Here is a 15578-nt window from a genome sequence, read left to right as displayed (position 1 = left end):
CTCCAAATTTAACTAAGCCCTTCAAGGTAGCGTTTGATGCTAATGACCTGGGGTCGATGCTGCAGGGTCATTTTTCAAAGTAATTGAAGCACCACCAAAAGGTATTCCACTGTGGAAAAAGATCGGCAGGTTTATTGCTAGCTATTAAACATTTTGAACTGTATGTACGCCATACTTACAAGAAACATTGATATACACTGACCATAATCCATTAACCTTTGTGGAGGGGTTTGAAACCCATGATGCAAGAGCGTTCCAATGGAGCTTGTTGCTGCAGCCTGGTCACTTAAAAAATGTATACATTTCGGGGAAAAAAGCAATATTATCACAGAGGGTTTGTCAATAATTTAATTTTGTTGAGTTGTATGAGTAAGAATGATTCAACGCAAAATTGTGTTAACTACCAGTAGTGTGAATGAGGGGGATGAGAGTGACTTTATTTCTTAAATGCTTTCAACTCCTATTTTGACATTGTAAGGAAATGCATTCAATAATTGTGTTTCATTTCACCAAGGGTGGAGGTGTTACAAAACTTTTTATTTCCGTGCTAAAATTTTAGAATGCTGTGTGTTTTATAAAAACTGAAAGAAAGGATTTTCCATAGCCTTAGATACCTGCTTTGATTTCCAGAAGGCATTTGACAAGGTGCGGCGTGAAAGGTTACTAAGCAAAATAAGAGCCCACGGTATAGCGGGTGATATATTAGCAGGGGTGAAGGGCGGTTGGCTGACAAGAAGCAGAGAGCAAGAATAAATGGATGCTTCTTTTGGGTTGACGAGCTGTAACTAGTGAAGTATCACATTGATCATTGCTAGGGCCTCAGCTATTTATAATTTATATTAATGACTTGGATGAAGGGGACGAAGTGTTGCTAAATTTGCTGATGACACGATAGGTAGGAAAGCAAGTTGTGAAGAGGACATAAGGAGCCTGAAAAGGGCTATGGACAGGTCAAGTGAGTGGGCACAAATTTGGCAAATGTAGTATAATGTAGGAAAATGTAAAATTATCCTATTTGGCAGGAAGAATAGTGAATCAACATATTATTTAAATGGAGTGAGATTGCAGAACTCTGAGCATTAGAGGGATCTGGGTGTCCTGGTACATAAATCACAAATGGTTGGTATGTAGATTAGGAAGGCAAATTGAATGTTGACGTTTACTGGAAGGGAAATGGAAGATAAAAGTAGAGATGGTTTGCTACAATTGTATCGGGTATTGGTGGCATTGCATCTGGAGTACTGTGTGCAGTTTTATTTTCCTTATTTGAGAGATGATTATAAATGCATTAGAGGCATTGCAGAGAAGGTTCCCTCGACTGATACCTGGGATTGGGGGGTGGGGGGGGGCGGGTGTGGGGGTTTTTGGGTGTGGTGTTTGGTGGAGGTGGTTATCTTATGAGGAAAGTTTGGACAGGTTGGATCTGTATCCATTGGAATTGAGGAGAATGAGAGGTGATCTTATTGAAACATATATGCTCCTGAGGGGCCTTGAAAGGATGGATGGTGAAAGAATGTTTCCCCTTGTGGGAAAAACTAGAGCTAGGGGACACCGTTTAAAAATCAGGGAGCACCCATTTGAAACGGGCATGAAGTGAAATGTTTTCTCTCAGAGGGTTGTGAGCCTTTGGAATTGTCTTCCCCAGATCGTGGTGGAAGCAGGTTATTGAATATTTTTAATGCAGAGGTAGATATAAATCCTTGACCAACAAGGGAGTCAAAGAGAATAGAGGTAGGCTGGAAAGTGGAGTTGAAGCCACAATCAGATCATCCATGATCTTATTAACTGGTGGAGCAGGCATGAAGAGGGCAGAATGGACTACTCCTGCTCCTAATTCATATGTCTGTATGTTCCTATGAAATGTACATATTTCCATATAGTCTGGGTCTGGAGTTCTGCAGTAACATCAGTTGTCTCATTGTATCTGGGCTGAACCTTTTGTTCTTCCTTCTTTCTTCCCCCCACCTCCGTTCACTTGTTCAAAACCTCGAACATTTCCACCCTTTACCAGTTTAATGAAAGATTACCAGCCTGAAATGTTAACTCTGTTTCGCTCTCCAGAGAGTAGGAACAAATGGAGTTTACATTTATGCTTACTCCTCTGCCCCTTCCTTGTGCTATGAAGTCACTTTACATTTCTCCCCCACCACTTTTCCGTTTTCTGTTAAAATTCTTGAGACAAGGCTCACATTGCTCCCTATGTTTCAGCTCTTGTAATGAGAATTCTCACAATCCAATGTTTGTCACACCATTGGTCCACCTCCTGTTAATTCGAATAAAGACAGGACAAACTGATCATCTGCAGTTGATTGATGAAAATGTTCCAACTGCAGTGTTGATGCCTGTAGAGATAAATGAGAAAATGATGGTTGATGATTGTAACTGACATATCTTACCTCTTTGGGCATCACTTTTTTTTCTTTTTTACAGTCATGAAAATGTGCTGTCAGGAAATGATTGGCGGCTGAAGGACAGTCCTGGTCTTCAGTGATCAGAGAATCATTACAGTGCAGAAGGAAGCCATTCGGCCCATCGTGCTCACACTGGCCCTCTGAAAGAGCACCTGCCTCACTTCCATACCCCTACCTTCTCCCCACGATCCTGCACATTCTTCCTTTCCATATAACTGTCCAATTCCCTTTTCAATGCTTGAAGTAAACAACGTCCATTATGTTCACAGGCAGCGCATTCCAGACCTTAACCACTGGCTGCCTGAAAAAGTTCTTCCTCATGTCGCAGCGATAGTGCGAGCGAGGTGTCAGCTGGGAAGGTGAGTTTCAGTTTAAAATAACTTACCTTTTGTTTCGGCGGACAAGGGGACTGCTGGGTAAGTAAACCTATGTATTCGGGCAGTTTAAAATAGGCTGCATTTGCTGACAACGCTACCGCTGGTGGCGCAGCTGTGGCATATGTACATGAGCAGGAGCCCGTCTGCGCATTTGCGCACTGCGGTGCAGCCTGATGATGTCAGCGCTGGCCAGCGTTGTCAGGAATCACTTTGATAAAATTATGTGTTTCTGAATTTTTTATGACATCTTTAGATAAGAATTCCATTATCTTTCCTACCACTGATGTTATGCTGACTGGTCTACAGTTCCCTGGAGTTGTTTTGTCTTCTGTTCAAAGTACATCACATTAACTGTCCATCAGTCCTCTGACTCTATTCACGATTCCGATGATAATTAATGTACAGGTAATCGTGCCTCTGCTGTCTCTGTCTTTTCTTTTTAGTATGTGTGATTGAAGGTCAAAAATACCCTTAATTTGGTCCGGAGAAGACAGGACTAATTAAGGCAACAGGATAGTAAAGTATGTCCAGAATATTTATTGAAAGTAAAACTGTAACAAACTTAGGAAAATAACTTTACTTCTCTCACAGGTGTGCTTCCTGGTCGAAGTATTGGTGCAGAATGACACAAAGGTCTTCTCTCTCTCTTTCTCTCTTTTTCCGTTCTCCATCCCTCGCCCACATGGTGCAGTTCCTGGTCTGTCAGTCTGTGGTTTTTCCTCTGAAGACTTCTGTTGTTGCTGCCCACAGAAACCTTACAAGCGTCCTGTTTTTCACCCATTTCTGAGCTTCACGCCCCCTGGCAGTCACAGTGAAGCTGGCCTGATAATTGGTTGTAGCTGTTACTAGCCGAATTATATTGGACTTTAATTAAGCCTTCGAATTAATGTAAGACACCTCGGCAACATGTATGAAGGACTGCCCTTGCTGTGCAAGATCCCAGACACTTTGGTTCAAATACTGTCTCTTCTGCTCAGAACTTCATTCTTTGTCAAGTGATAGCATCTCATTAATGTTGCCTGTGGAGCCTTTCCTGCCTGTCACTAACAAAGGGCTTCTTGAATCTCAAAATGCCTCGTTTCTCACTCCAAGACAAATCGCCAGATTTGTTGCCCAAAGCATTACAAAAAAATAACTAAATGTTTAAAGTTTTACATTAGTTAATTAACCAATATTGTAACTTGATCTATACCTGAATAACTGAAACATGGTTTTAGCATTAATTGTAACTGATTTAAGGGATTGGTATAAAATATAAGATACAACTGACTCCTTTAAATACTGTTAGTTTTTGAATAAAGAACAAAGTAAACAACAAAATAAAGCAGTATGGATGCAATCTATCCGAACCAGAGAGTTTACCCTCTCTTCAATTACTTTAATAAATACCTCCCCAATTTCTACCTTAAACATCTTGATTTTTGTTGAAATTACTCATTATTATTTCACAGTTGATTTCCTCCCATCAGAGACCTTTCTCCCTTCTTCAGGCTCTGAATGTTCATCCCCTGGTTTATTCTGCCCCGACTGTCCCAGAACACATGAGACTTCCTTCCTTCTGAGCTCCAAGCTGTGATCCGTTCCATAATCCAGAAATCCGGAGCTGCCCTCAAACTGACAGTGGATGAGATCTTGCCTGACAGACTCCATTGTTTGGCCAGTTTCCCCCCGCCAGCTCCTGCTGGTACATTCCAAGGGCCCCATTTGGCAACGATTCATTTAGTTTCATTCCCTCACCATTCCCACTGGAACTCCTCTTTTCCTCTCTTCCTCTGGTCTGGAATCGCAGGTTACTGACCCTGATCCCTGTTCAGGGTGCTTATTGTAAAATAAAGCTGTGTGGACAGTATGTTCAACATTGTGATATTCCACACTCAAATGGTGTCACGATGGGAGCTGTATGATTCCTAGGTATGCAGCCTTTGTGTAGGATACATGTGCCATTCTTTGTTCCAATCCTACTCAGATCCTCTCCTTCACATATTTTTCTGATTACTTTGATGACTGTGCTGGGACCATTTCCTTCTGCTGCTTCAAACTGGAAAATTTCATCAGCTTTGCTTCTAATGTCCATCCCTCCATTATCTTCACATTATTAATCTCTGATGCTTGCCGTCGTTTCCCTGATTTATTCAGCTCCATTTCAGGGAATTGTCCATTCACCAATATCTACTATAATCCCACTGACTCCCACAGTTACCTTGAGTATACTTTCCGCTACCTTGCTTCCTGGAAATTCTCTGTTCCATTCTCCCATTTTATCCACCTCTGTTCCATCTTTTCTGCTGATGCTACCTTCCATAATCCTTCTGAAATGTCTTGATTATTTCTCAGCCGAGGATTCCTCTCTGGTGTGGTTAACAGGACCCTCGACTGTGTCTATTTAATTTCCCATGTAACTGCCTTGGCCATTCCTCTCCCTGCCAGAATATGATTTCCCGTCTCCTCACCTTCCGCCCCACCAGCCTCCGCATTCAAGAAATCATCCTCTAACATTTCTGCCACATCCAGCTATCTCCATCAGTAACTGTATGTTCTGCTTCCCTCTGCTCCCTCTCGCTCATTCTTAAACCCTGGACCACTCTCAATCACCCCCCACATCGCTTCTTTTCCTGGAGCTCCTTTCCAGGCAAGCGGAGAACATACAACATTTGGCCTTTCACCTCCTCCTGTGATTGTGATTTTAGTCTTAACCATATCTGGCAGCTTCATACTTTTTTGGTTGGTGTATGTTATAGAATTCTTATATTATATCATTACAGGAACAGATCACAGGGATTACAATGGTACTGAATACATATTCAGACAAGTTGGATTGATACTGCGGGCATTAAGTTGCTGCACAAACACATTTATTTATGGGGCGACTCAGTCCAAATTCAGAGAGCAACTCAAGAGCGTGGGTAAATATTTGGTTACATCAATTATCCAATTAATGAATAAACAAAAGAACTGAGAGCAGACCGGAGGTAGGTCCTGGTGTTTCCAATCCATGATAGTAATATCAATCCCAATGGACAGCACGTGACCAACAGCTGGATGACCTGAAATACATTGACGTGTTGGTACACACAACAAAGATGTGCAGCCTCCCATGTCCGAATAGGCTGTCAAAACTCCCTGTCTGTTTTTACAGATGAAAACTGAGCCATTTGAATGAGGGAAAGTAAAGTAACATATCTGATTGTTGCAGCTGGATGGCGACAAGCTCATGCTGGCACTGTTGGAGGAGATGGTTACTTTTGTTTCTTTCTTGTCTTGACTCTGATCTTCCTAGTGAACAATGGCGGGTATCTTTGTGAGGAACATATATAACAAAATAATTTCAACAAATAAACTTCTAAATGGAACCAGATTAAAATACTGATCGTTCCTATTGAAATGAAGAAAATTGGTTGTTTGAAATCATTAATTGTTTTAAGGGAAGGTGATGCTGTCCAGGTTTGACACTTTTCATTACCCCAACTCCCCTTCAACCTGATCTTTTATCATGGGGGCAATCATGCGCCCCCTCTCACTTTCTTTCTTTGCTGCCACTCTCACTTTCTCTCTCGTCCTGCCCTCATAATTCATCTCTCAAATTTCCCCTCACATTTTTTCTCTCTCTCTATTTGCCCCTCTCACGTTCTTTCTCTCACTGTCCCTCTCATTTTATCTCTCCACCTGCCCCTCTCACTAGCTCTCTCTCTCCCTGCCCCTCTGCCTTTCTCTCTCTCCCTGCCCCTCTCACTTTCTCTCCGTGCTCCCTCACTATCTCTATCTCCCTGCCCCTCTCAGTTTCACTCCCTCTCCCCTCACCATCTCTCCCTCTGCCCCTCTCACGTTCTCTCTCTCCCTGCCATTCTCATTATCTCTCCCTGCCCCCTCACTACCTCTCTCTCTACCCCTATAACTTTCTATCTCTCTCCCTGCCCTCTCACTATCTCCCTCTCCCTCCCCCTCACTATCTCTCTCTTTGCCCCTATCACTTTCTCTCTCTCCCTGCCACTCTCATTATCTCTCCCTGTCCCCTCACTACCTCTCTCTCTGCCCCTCTAACTTTCTCTCTCTCTCCCTGCCCCTCTCACTATTTCTCTCTCTCTGCCCCTCTCACTGTCTCTCTAACCTTGCCCCTCTCACTATATTTCACTCCCTGCCTCCTCACTATCTCTCTCTCTGCCCCTTTCACGTTATCTCTCTCCCTGCCACTCTCATTATCTCTCGCTGCCCCCTCACTACCTCTATCTCTGCCCTCTAACATTTTTTCTCTCTCCCTGCCTCTCTCACTATCTCTTACCCCCTGCCCCTCTCACATTCTCTCTCTCCCTGCCCCCTCATTATATTTCGCTCCCTGCCTCTCTCACTATCTCTCTCTCCCTGCCACTCTCATTACCTCTCCCTGCCGCTCTCACTATCTCTTTCCCCCGACCCTCTCACTATCTCTTTCCCCCGACCCTCTCACTATCTCTTTCCCCCTGCCCCTCTCACTTTCTCTCTCCCTGCGCCTCTCACTTTCTCTCTATCCCTGCCCCTCTCACTATATCTCTCTCCCTGCCTCCTAACTGTCTCTTTCTCCCTGTCACTCTCACTACCACTCCCCGCCCCTCTCACGTTCTCTCTCATCCTGCCCCTTCCACTTTCTCTCTCTCCTGCCACTCTCACTATCTCTCTCCCTACTTCCTCACTATCTCTCTCTCCCTGCCACTCTCACTGCCTCTCCCTGCCCCTCGCACTTTCTCTCTCCCCCTGTCCCTATCACTATCTCTCTCTCTCTCCCTGCCACTCTCACTATCCCTCTCTCCCTGCCCCTCTCATTATCTCTCCATGTGCCTGTCACTCTCTCTCCCACTGCCCCCTCAGTATCTCTCTCTTCCTGCCCCTCTCACTCTCTCTCTCCCCTGCCCCCTCACTATCTGTCTCTTTCTGCCCTTCTCGCTATCTCTCTCTCCCTGCCCCTCTCACTCTCTCTCCCCCTGCCCCCTCACTTTCTCTCTCTTCCTGCCCCTCTCACTTTCTTTCTTTCCCTGCCCCTCTCACTATCGCTCTCTCCCCCCGCCCCTCTTACTTTCTATCTCTCTTTCTGCCCTCTCAATTTCTCTCTCACTGTTCACCTTCTCTGTCTCTAGCTGGTGCATGTATTTTTAAAGATGAAAATGGGAGTCAAACTGTTTGTTCCTCAAATCAAAATCAATCACATCGGGTACTGGAGCTGAACGATTATGGTCATTGGTTTAGAATTCCAAAGGTTGTGCGATGGAATTCGCCCAGGAGGAGGTTTGCATATTTTACTGACGAGCATCACGGGTAAATCAGACATCCACAGGATGAATTATTAGTTAAAAATCCAATCTGTTTATCCTACTTTGCTCGCTACCTTATGAGAATAAATATCATGAATGCAGAAATCTCAGGATATATTGGTGGGACTGAGATTCGATATGCAAGAGGTGGGATACACTCTGGGCATGGTGTTTGTGAAGTGAAGAGTGAATGGTGCTTGTTGATGGCTTAACGGTGTTGTGAACTAACTGCGAATTTAGAAACAAAAACCAAAATTGAGTAGGACCAGGTAAATCTGGACAGGCGATTCCTGGTTTACAAGATCAGTTCCCTAATTTTCTCTAGGTATTAGGACCAGTACATTTCTTGATCTATATCAATAATTTAGACTTTGGGGCACAGGGAACTTTCAAAATTTGCCATTGACATAAAACTTGGAAGTATTGTGAACTGTGAGGATAGTGATAAACTTCAAGAGAACATAGACAGACTGGTGGAATGGGCGGAAACATGGCAGATGAAATTTAATACAGAAAGATGTGAAGGGATACATTTAGGTAGGAAGAATGAGGAGAGGCAATATAAGATAAAGGACAAAATTCTAAAGGGGATGCAGGAGCAGAGGGACCTTGGGTATATGTGCACAAATTGCTGAAGGTGGCAGGACAGGTTGAGAAAGTGGTCAATAAGGCATACGGGATGCTGGGCGTTATAAACGCAGCATAGAGTACAAAAGTAAGGAAATTATGGTGAAGCTTTATAAAACATTGGTTCAGCCTTAACTGGAGTATTGGAGAAACTGTTCCCATTGGCAGAAGTGTCAAGAACCAGAGGAAACTGATTTAAAGTGATTAACAAACTCAAGGGTGGCGCAGTGGTTAGCACCCACAGCTCCAGGGACCCGGGTTCGATTCTGGGTAGTGCCTTTGCAGAGTTTGCAAGTTCTGCCTGTGACTGTGTGGGTTTTCACCTGGTGCTCTGGTTTCCTCCCACAGCCAAAGACTTGCAGGTGATGGGTAAATTGGCCGTTGTAAATTGCCCGTAGTGTAGGTAGGTGGTAGGGAATATAGGATTACTGTAGGTCTCGTATGAATGTGTGATTGTTGGTCGGCACAGACTTGGTGGGCCGAAGGGCCTGTTTCAGTGCTGTATCTCTAATAAAATAAATAAAAATTCCACTGCAGGGCTACAGGAAAGCAGAGGGCAGTGGGACGAGCTAAGTTGCTCTTGCAGAGAGATGGCACAAATATGATGGGTTAGATGGCCTCCTATGCACTAAACAGTCGACGATTCAATGAAGTGTCTCCAAAAACAATGGAAATACGAATTCACACAAAAATTTTCCATTTTGGCTTTTGTAGGAACAAGTTTATTTGTTTCCCAGCGCATGTGAGGAACTGAGAATGGAAACAGTGGGATTGGAGGAGAAACTGCAGTTGCTGTTTTCACTCCTGTCCTGCATGGGGCGCTCTGGTTCTCCTCCAGGTCCTTTACTTCTGGTCCTGCGGCAGATACCTCTTGCCCGCCGCTCCACCTCTCTTTGTCAAGCCTCAGCGACCCCCCGCCCCCACCACCCACCACCCCCCCGTCTCTCACACTGCTCCACTCGGTCCTCCTCCCACTCTTCTTCATCTCAACCCATCAACATATCCTTCCATTCCTTTCTCCTCTTGTGTTTATCCAGCTTCCCCTAAATTCCATCGACTCTCTTCACATCCATCACTCTCTGCAGCAGCGAGTTCCACATTCTCATCACTCTCTGGGGAAAGAGGATTCTCCTGAATTCCCGATTGGATTTATTAGAACTATCTTATATTCATGACCTCCTAGTTTTGGTCTCACTCGCAAGTGGCACCATCTTCTCTAGTCTACCCTATCAAAACTCGATGAGGTCACTCCTCAGCCTTGTCCTTTTCTTATAGAAAAGAGCCGCAGCCTATAAAATCTACCTTGATGTTTGTAACCTCTCAGTACATTTTTTCCTACTAGGTAGAAGCTTAAAATCGCAATGGGTATTTCATCTACAGTCATTCGTTTTTATATGTCCATATGCCTTGATGTGAGCATCACTAGCCAGGTTGAGATTTTTTGCCCTCCCCTAGTTGCCCCCTGTCAAGCCTCTCTCATGAACCACTGAAGTCTGTGGTGGATGTACACTCGCATTGTTATTATAGGAAATTTTAGGATTTTGACCAAGGGACAATGAAAGATAGAAACATAGAAGCATAGAAAACAGGAGCAGGAGTAGGCCATTCGGCCCTTCGAACCTGCGCCGCCATTCATTATGATCATCCAACTTAGTGACCTGTTCCCGCTTTCACACCATATCTTTTGATCCCTTTAAACCCAAGAGCTATATCGGCGAGACATTGGTCATCTCAATTTCTCTGCCCCCCTCACTCACTCTAACCTGTCCCCCTCTGAACTTGAGGCACTCCGTTCTCTCAAGTCTAACCCCGACATGGTCATCAAAACTGCAGACAAGGGTGGTGCTGTTGTTGTATGGCGTACCGACCTCTACCTTGCAGGAGCTCAACGCCAACTCACAGACACTTCTTCCTACCTCCCTCTGTACCATGACCCCACCACCGACCATCAAGCCACCGTCCAAAGGACTGTCACTGACCTCATCTCCTCTGGAGATCTTCCCTCTACAGCTTCCAACCTCGTAGTCACGCAACCCCGGACAGCCCACTTCTACCCCCTTCCCAAAATCCACAAATGGGACTGTCCCGGCAGACCCATTGTGTCGGCCTGCTCCTGCGCCACTGAACTTATATCTTCCGATCTTGACTCTACCTTTTCTCTGCTGGTCCAGTCTCTTCCCACCTACATCCGTGACTCTTCTGACACCCTACGTCATGTTATAAATTTCCAGTTTCCTGGTCCCAACCGCCTCCTCTTCACGATGGACATCCAATCGCTCTACACCTCCATCCCCCACCAGGATGGTTTGAGGGCTCTCCGCTTCTTCCTGGAACAGAGGCCCAACCAGTCCCCATCCACCACCACCATCCTCTGCCTGGCTGAACTTGTTCTCACATTGAACAACTTCTCCTTCAACTCGACGCACTTCCTTCAAGTAAAAGGTGTCGCTATGGGTACCCGCATGGGTCCTAGTTATGCCTGTCTTTTTGTGGGATATGTCGAACATTCTTTGTTCCAGTCCTACTCAGGCCCCCTCCCCCAACTCTTTTTCCGGTACATTGATGACTGTATCGGTGCCGCTTCCTGCTCCCGCCCCAAACTGGAAAACTTAATCAACTTTGCTTCCAATTTCCACCCTTCTCTCACCTTTACATGGTCCATCTCTGACACTTCCCTTCCCTTCGGCGACTTCTCTGTCTCCATCTCTGGGGATAGGTTGTCTGCTAATATCCATTATGAGCCCACCGACTCCCACAGCTACCTCGACTACACTTCTTCACACCCTACATCCTGTAAGGACTCCATTCCATTCTCCCATTTGCTCTGTCTCCGACGCATCTGCTCTGATGATGCTACCTTCCATGACGGTGCTTCTGGTATGACCTCCTTTTTCCTCTACCGTGGATTCCCCCCCACTGTTGTTCACAGGGCCCTCAAGTGTGTCCGGCCCATTTCCCGTACCTCTGCCCTCAACCCTTCCCCTCCCTCCCAGAACAGTGAAAGGGTTCCCCTTGTCCTCACTTTCCACCCCATCAGCCTCCATATCCAAAGGATCATCCTCTGCCATTTCTGCCAGCTCCAGCGTGATGCCACTACCAGTCACATCTTCCCCTCCCTTCCCCTGTCAGCATTCCGAAGGGATCATTCCCTCTGCGACACACTGGTCCACTCCTCCATTACCCCACCACCTCGTCCCCATCCCATGGCACCTTCCCCTGCAATCGCAGGAGGTGTAATACCTGCCCATTTACCTCCTCTCCCCTCACTATATCAGGCTCCAAACACTCCTTTCAGGTGAAGCAGCGATTTACTTGTACTTCTTTCAATGTAGCATACTGTATTCACTGCTCACAATGTGGTCTCCTCTACACTGGGGAGACCAAGCGCAGACTGGGTGACCGCTTTGCGGAACACCTCCACTCGGTCCGCAAGCAGGACCCTGAGCTTCCGGTTGCTTGCCATTTCAACACTCCCCCCCTGCTCTCATGCTCACATCTCTGTCCTGGGATTGCTGCAGTGTTCCAGTGAACATCGACGCAAGCTCGATGAACAGCATCTCATCTACCGATTAGGCACACTACAGCCTGCCGGACTGAACATTGAGTTCAATAATTTCAGAGCATGACAGCCCCCCATTTTACTTTCATTTTTAGTTGTTTTTTCTTTTTTCTGCTTTTTTTCTTTTTTACATTTTTTACAACCTTTTTTTTTGCATTTATTTCATTTCATCTTAGTTTGTTCAGTTTGCTTACCCATTGTTTTTTTCAGGATTGCACTTGCTGCTGTTCAATATTCAGTCCGTTAACAGCTATTCTGTACTAATGCTTTGTCTTTCAACACACCATTAACATATTGTTTGCCTTTGCTCCATGACTTTTTGGTCAGCTATTTAGCCTTGTCCAATCTGCACCTTCTCCTTTGTTATCTCTTGCCCCACCCTCACTTGCTTATAACCAGTGACATTTTTAATATTTGTCAGTTCCGAAGAAGGGTCACTGACCCGAAATGATAACTCTGCTTCTCTTTCCACAGATGCTGCCAGACCTGCTGAGTGGTTCCAGCATTTCTTGTTTTTATTTCAGATTTCCAGCATCCGCAGTATTTTGCTTTTAAGCTATATGTAACTCCTTCTTGAAAACATACTGCTTTTTGTGTTAGCGAATTCCACAGGCTCACCACTCCCTGGGTGAAGAAACTTCTCATAATCTCAGTCCTGAATGGTTTATCCCATATCCTTAGACTATGATCCCTGGTTCTGGACTCCCACACCATCGGGAACATCCTTCCTGCATCTACCCTGTCAAGTCCTGTTAGAATTTTATAGGTTTCGATGAGATCCCCCCTCACTCTACTGAACTCAGCGAATATAATCGTAACTGACTCAATCTCTCCTCATATGTCAGTTCTGCCATCCCAGGAATCAGTCTGGTAAACCTTCACTGCACTCCCTTTATAGCAAGAACATCCTTCCTCAGATAAGGAGACCAAAACTGCACACAATAAAGCAGATGTGGCCTCACCAAGGCCCTGTATGATTGCAGCAAGACATCCCTGCTCCTGTCCTCGAATCCTTTCGCTATGAAGGCCAACATAACATTTGCCTTTCTTTTACCGCCTGTTGCACCTGCATGCTTACCTTCAGTGCCTGGTGTACGAGAACACCCAGGTCTCACTGCATATTCCCCTCTCTAAGTTTATAGTCGTTCAGATAATAATCTGCCTTCCTGTTTTTGCTACCAAAGTGGATAACCTCACATTTATCCACATTATACTGCATCTGCTGTGCATTTGCCCATTCACTCAACTTGTCCAAATCACCCTGAAGCCTCTCTCAATCCTCCTCACAACTCATCCTCCCACCCAGTTTTGTGTCATCTGCACATTTGGAGATATTACATTTAGTTCCCTCATTTAAATCATTAATATATATTGTGAATAGCTGTGGTCCTAGCACTGATCCCTGCGGTACCCCACGAGTCACTGTCTGCCATTCAGAAAAAGACCCATCTATCCCTGCTCTTTGTTTCCTGTCTACCATCCAATCTGCTATCCATTGCAATACACTACCCCCATTCCCATGCGCTTTAATTTTACATGCTAATCTCTTATGTGGGATTTTGTTGAAAGCCTTCGGAAAGTCCAAATAAACCACATCCACTGGCTCTCCCTCATCAACTCTACTAGTTACATCCTCGAAGAATTCTAGTCGATTTGTCAAGCATGATTTCCCTTTCGTAAATCCATGCTGACTCTGCCCGATTCTACCACTGTTTTCCAAGTGCACTGCTATACCATCTTTGATAATGGACTCTAGAATTTTCCCCACTACCGACGTCAGGCTGACTGGTCTATAATTCCCTTCTTTCTCTCCACCTCCCTTTTTAAATTTTGGGGTTACATTAGCTACCCTCCAATCTGTAGGAAATGTTCCAGAGCCTATAGAATCTTGGAAGATGACCACCAATGCATCCAGTATTTCTCGGGCCACTTCTTTAAGTACTCTGGGATGCAGACCATCAGGCCCTGGGGATTTGTCGGCCTTCAACCCATCAATTTCCTCAACACCATTTCTCTACTTATACTGATTTCCTTCAGTTCCTCTCTCTCACTAAGCCCTGTATTCCCCAACATTTCTGGTATGATATTTGTGTCCTCCTTTGTGAAGACAGAACCAAAGTATGCATTTAGTTGGTCAGCCATTTCTTTGGTCCCCATAATCAATTCCCCTGTTTCTGACTGTAAGGGACCAACATTTGTCTTCACCAATCTTTTGTCTCTTCACGTACCTATAGAAACTTTTGCAGTCAGTTTTTATGTTCCCTGCAAGCTTACTCTGGTACTCTATTTTCCCCTTCGTAATCAATCCCTTGGTCCTCCTTTACTGAATTCTAAATTGCTCCCAATCCTCAGGTCTGTTGTTTTTCCTGGCGAATTTGTATGCCTCTTCCTTGGATCTATTGCTATCTCTAGTTTCCCTTGGAAGCTATGGTTTGGCGACCTTTCCCGTTTTACTTTTACACCAGACAGGAATAAACAAGTGTTGCAGTTCTTCCATGCGCTCTTTGAATGTTTGCTATTGCCTATCCACTGTCAACCATTTAAGTAACGTTTCCCAATCCATCAGACGCAACTCGTGCCTCATACCTTCGTAGTCTACTTTCTTATGATTCAGGACACTAGTCTCAGAATCAACGACGTCACTCTCCATCTTGATGGAGAACTCTAGCATATTATGATCGCTCATCCCTATGGGGTCTCGCACCACTAGATTGTCAATTATTCCTCTCTCATTACACAATACCCAGTCTAGGATGGCCTGTTCTCTAGTTGGTTCCTCAACGTATTGGTCCAGAAAACCATCCCATATACACTCCATGAATTCCTCCTCTTTGGTATTGTGACTAATTTGATTTGGCCAATCGATATGCAGATTAAAATCACCCATAATTACAGATGTTCCTTTATCGCAGGCATATTTAATTTCCTGTTTAATGCCATTCCCAATATCACCACTACAGTTTGGGTGTCTATATACAACCCCCAATAACGTTTTTTGCAGCTTAGTGTTTCCCAGCTCTACCCATACAGATTCCACATCGTCAGAGCTAATATCCTTCCTCACTATTGCATTAATTTCCTCTTTAACCAGCAATGCAACTGCAACGCCTTTTACTTTTTGTCTGTCCTTCCTAAATACTGAATAGCCCTGGATGTTCATTTCCCATCCCTGATCACCCTGCAGCCAAGTCTGCATAATCCCGACTGTATTCATACCCGTTTACATCTATTTACATGATCAATTCATCCATTTAATTGTGAACGCTCCACGCAATAAGGCGCAAAGCATTAAGGCTTGTCTTTTGAACATTACTTGACCCCTTCC

This window comes from Heterodontus francisci, chromosome 28 (genome assembly GCF_036365525.1).
Source record: "Heterodontus francisci isolate sHetFra1 chromosome 28, sHetFra1.hap1, whole genome shotgun sequence".
Lineage (NCBI taxonomy): Eukaryota > Metazoa > Chordata > Chondrichthyes > Heterodontiformes > Heterodontidae > Heterodontus > Heterodontus francisci.
The sequence above is the reverse complement of the archived record's forward strand: the minus strand, read 5'-3'. Positions refer to the sequence as shown.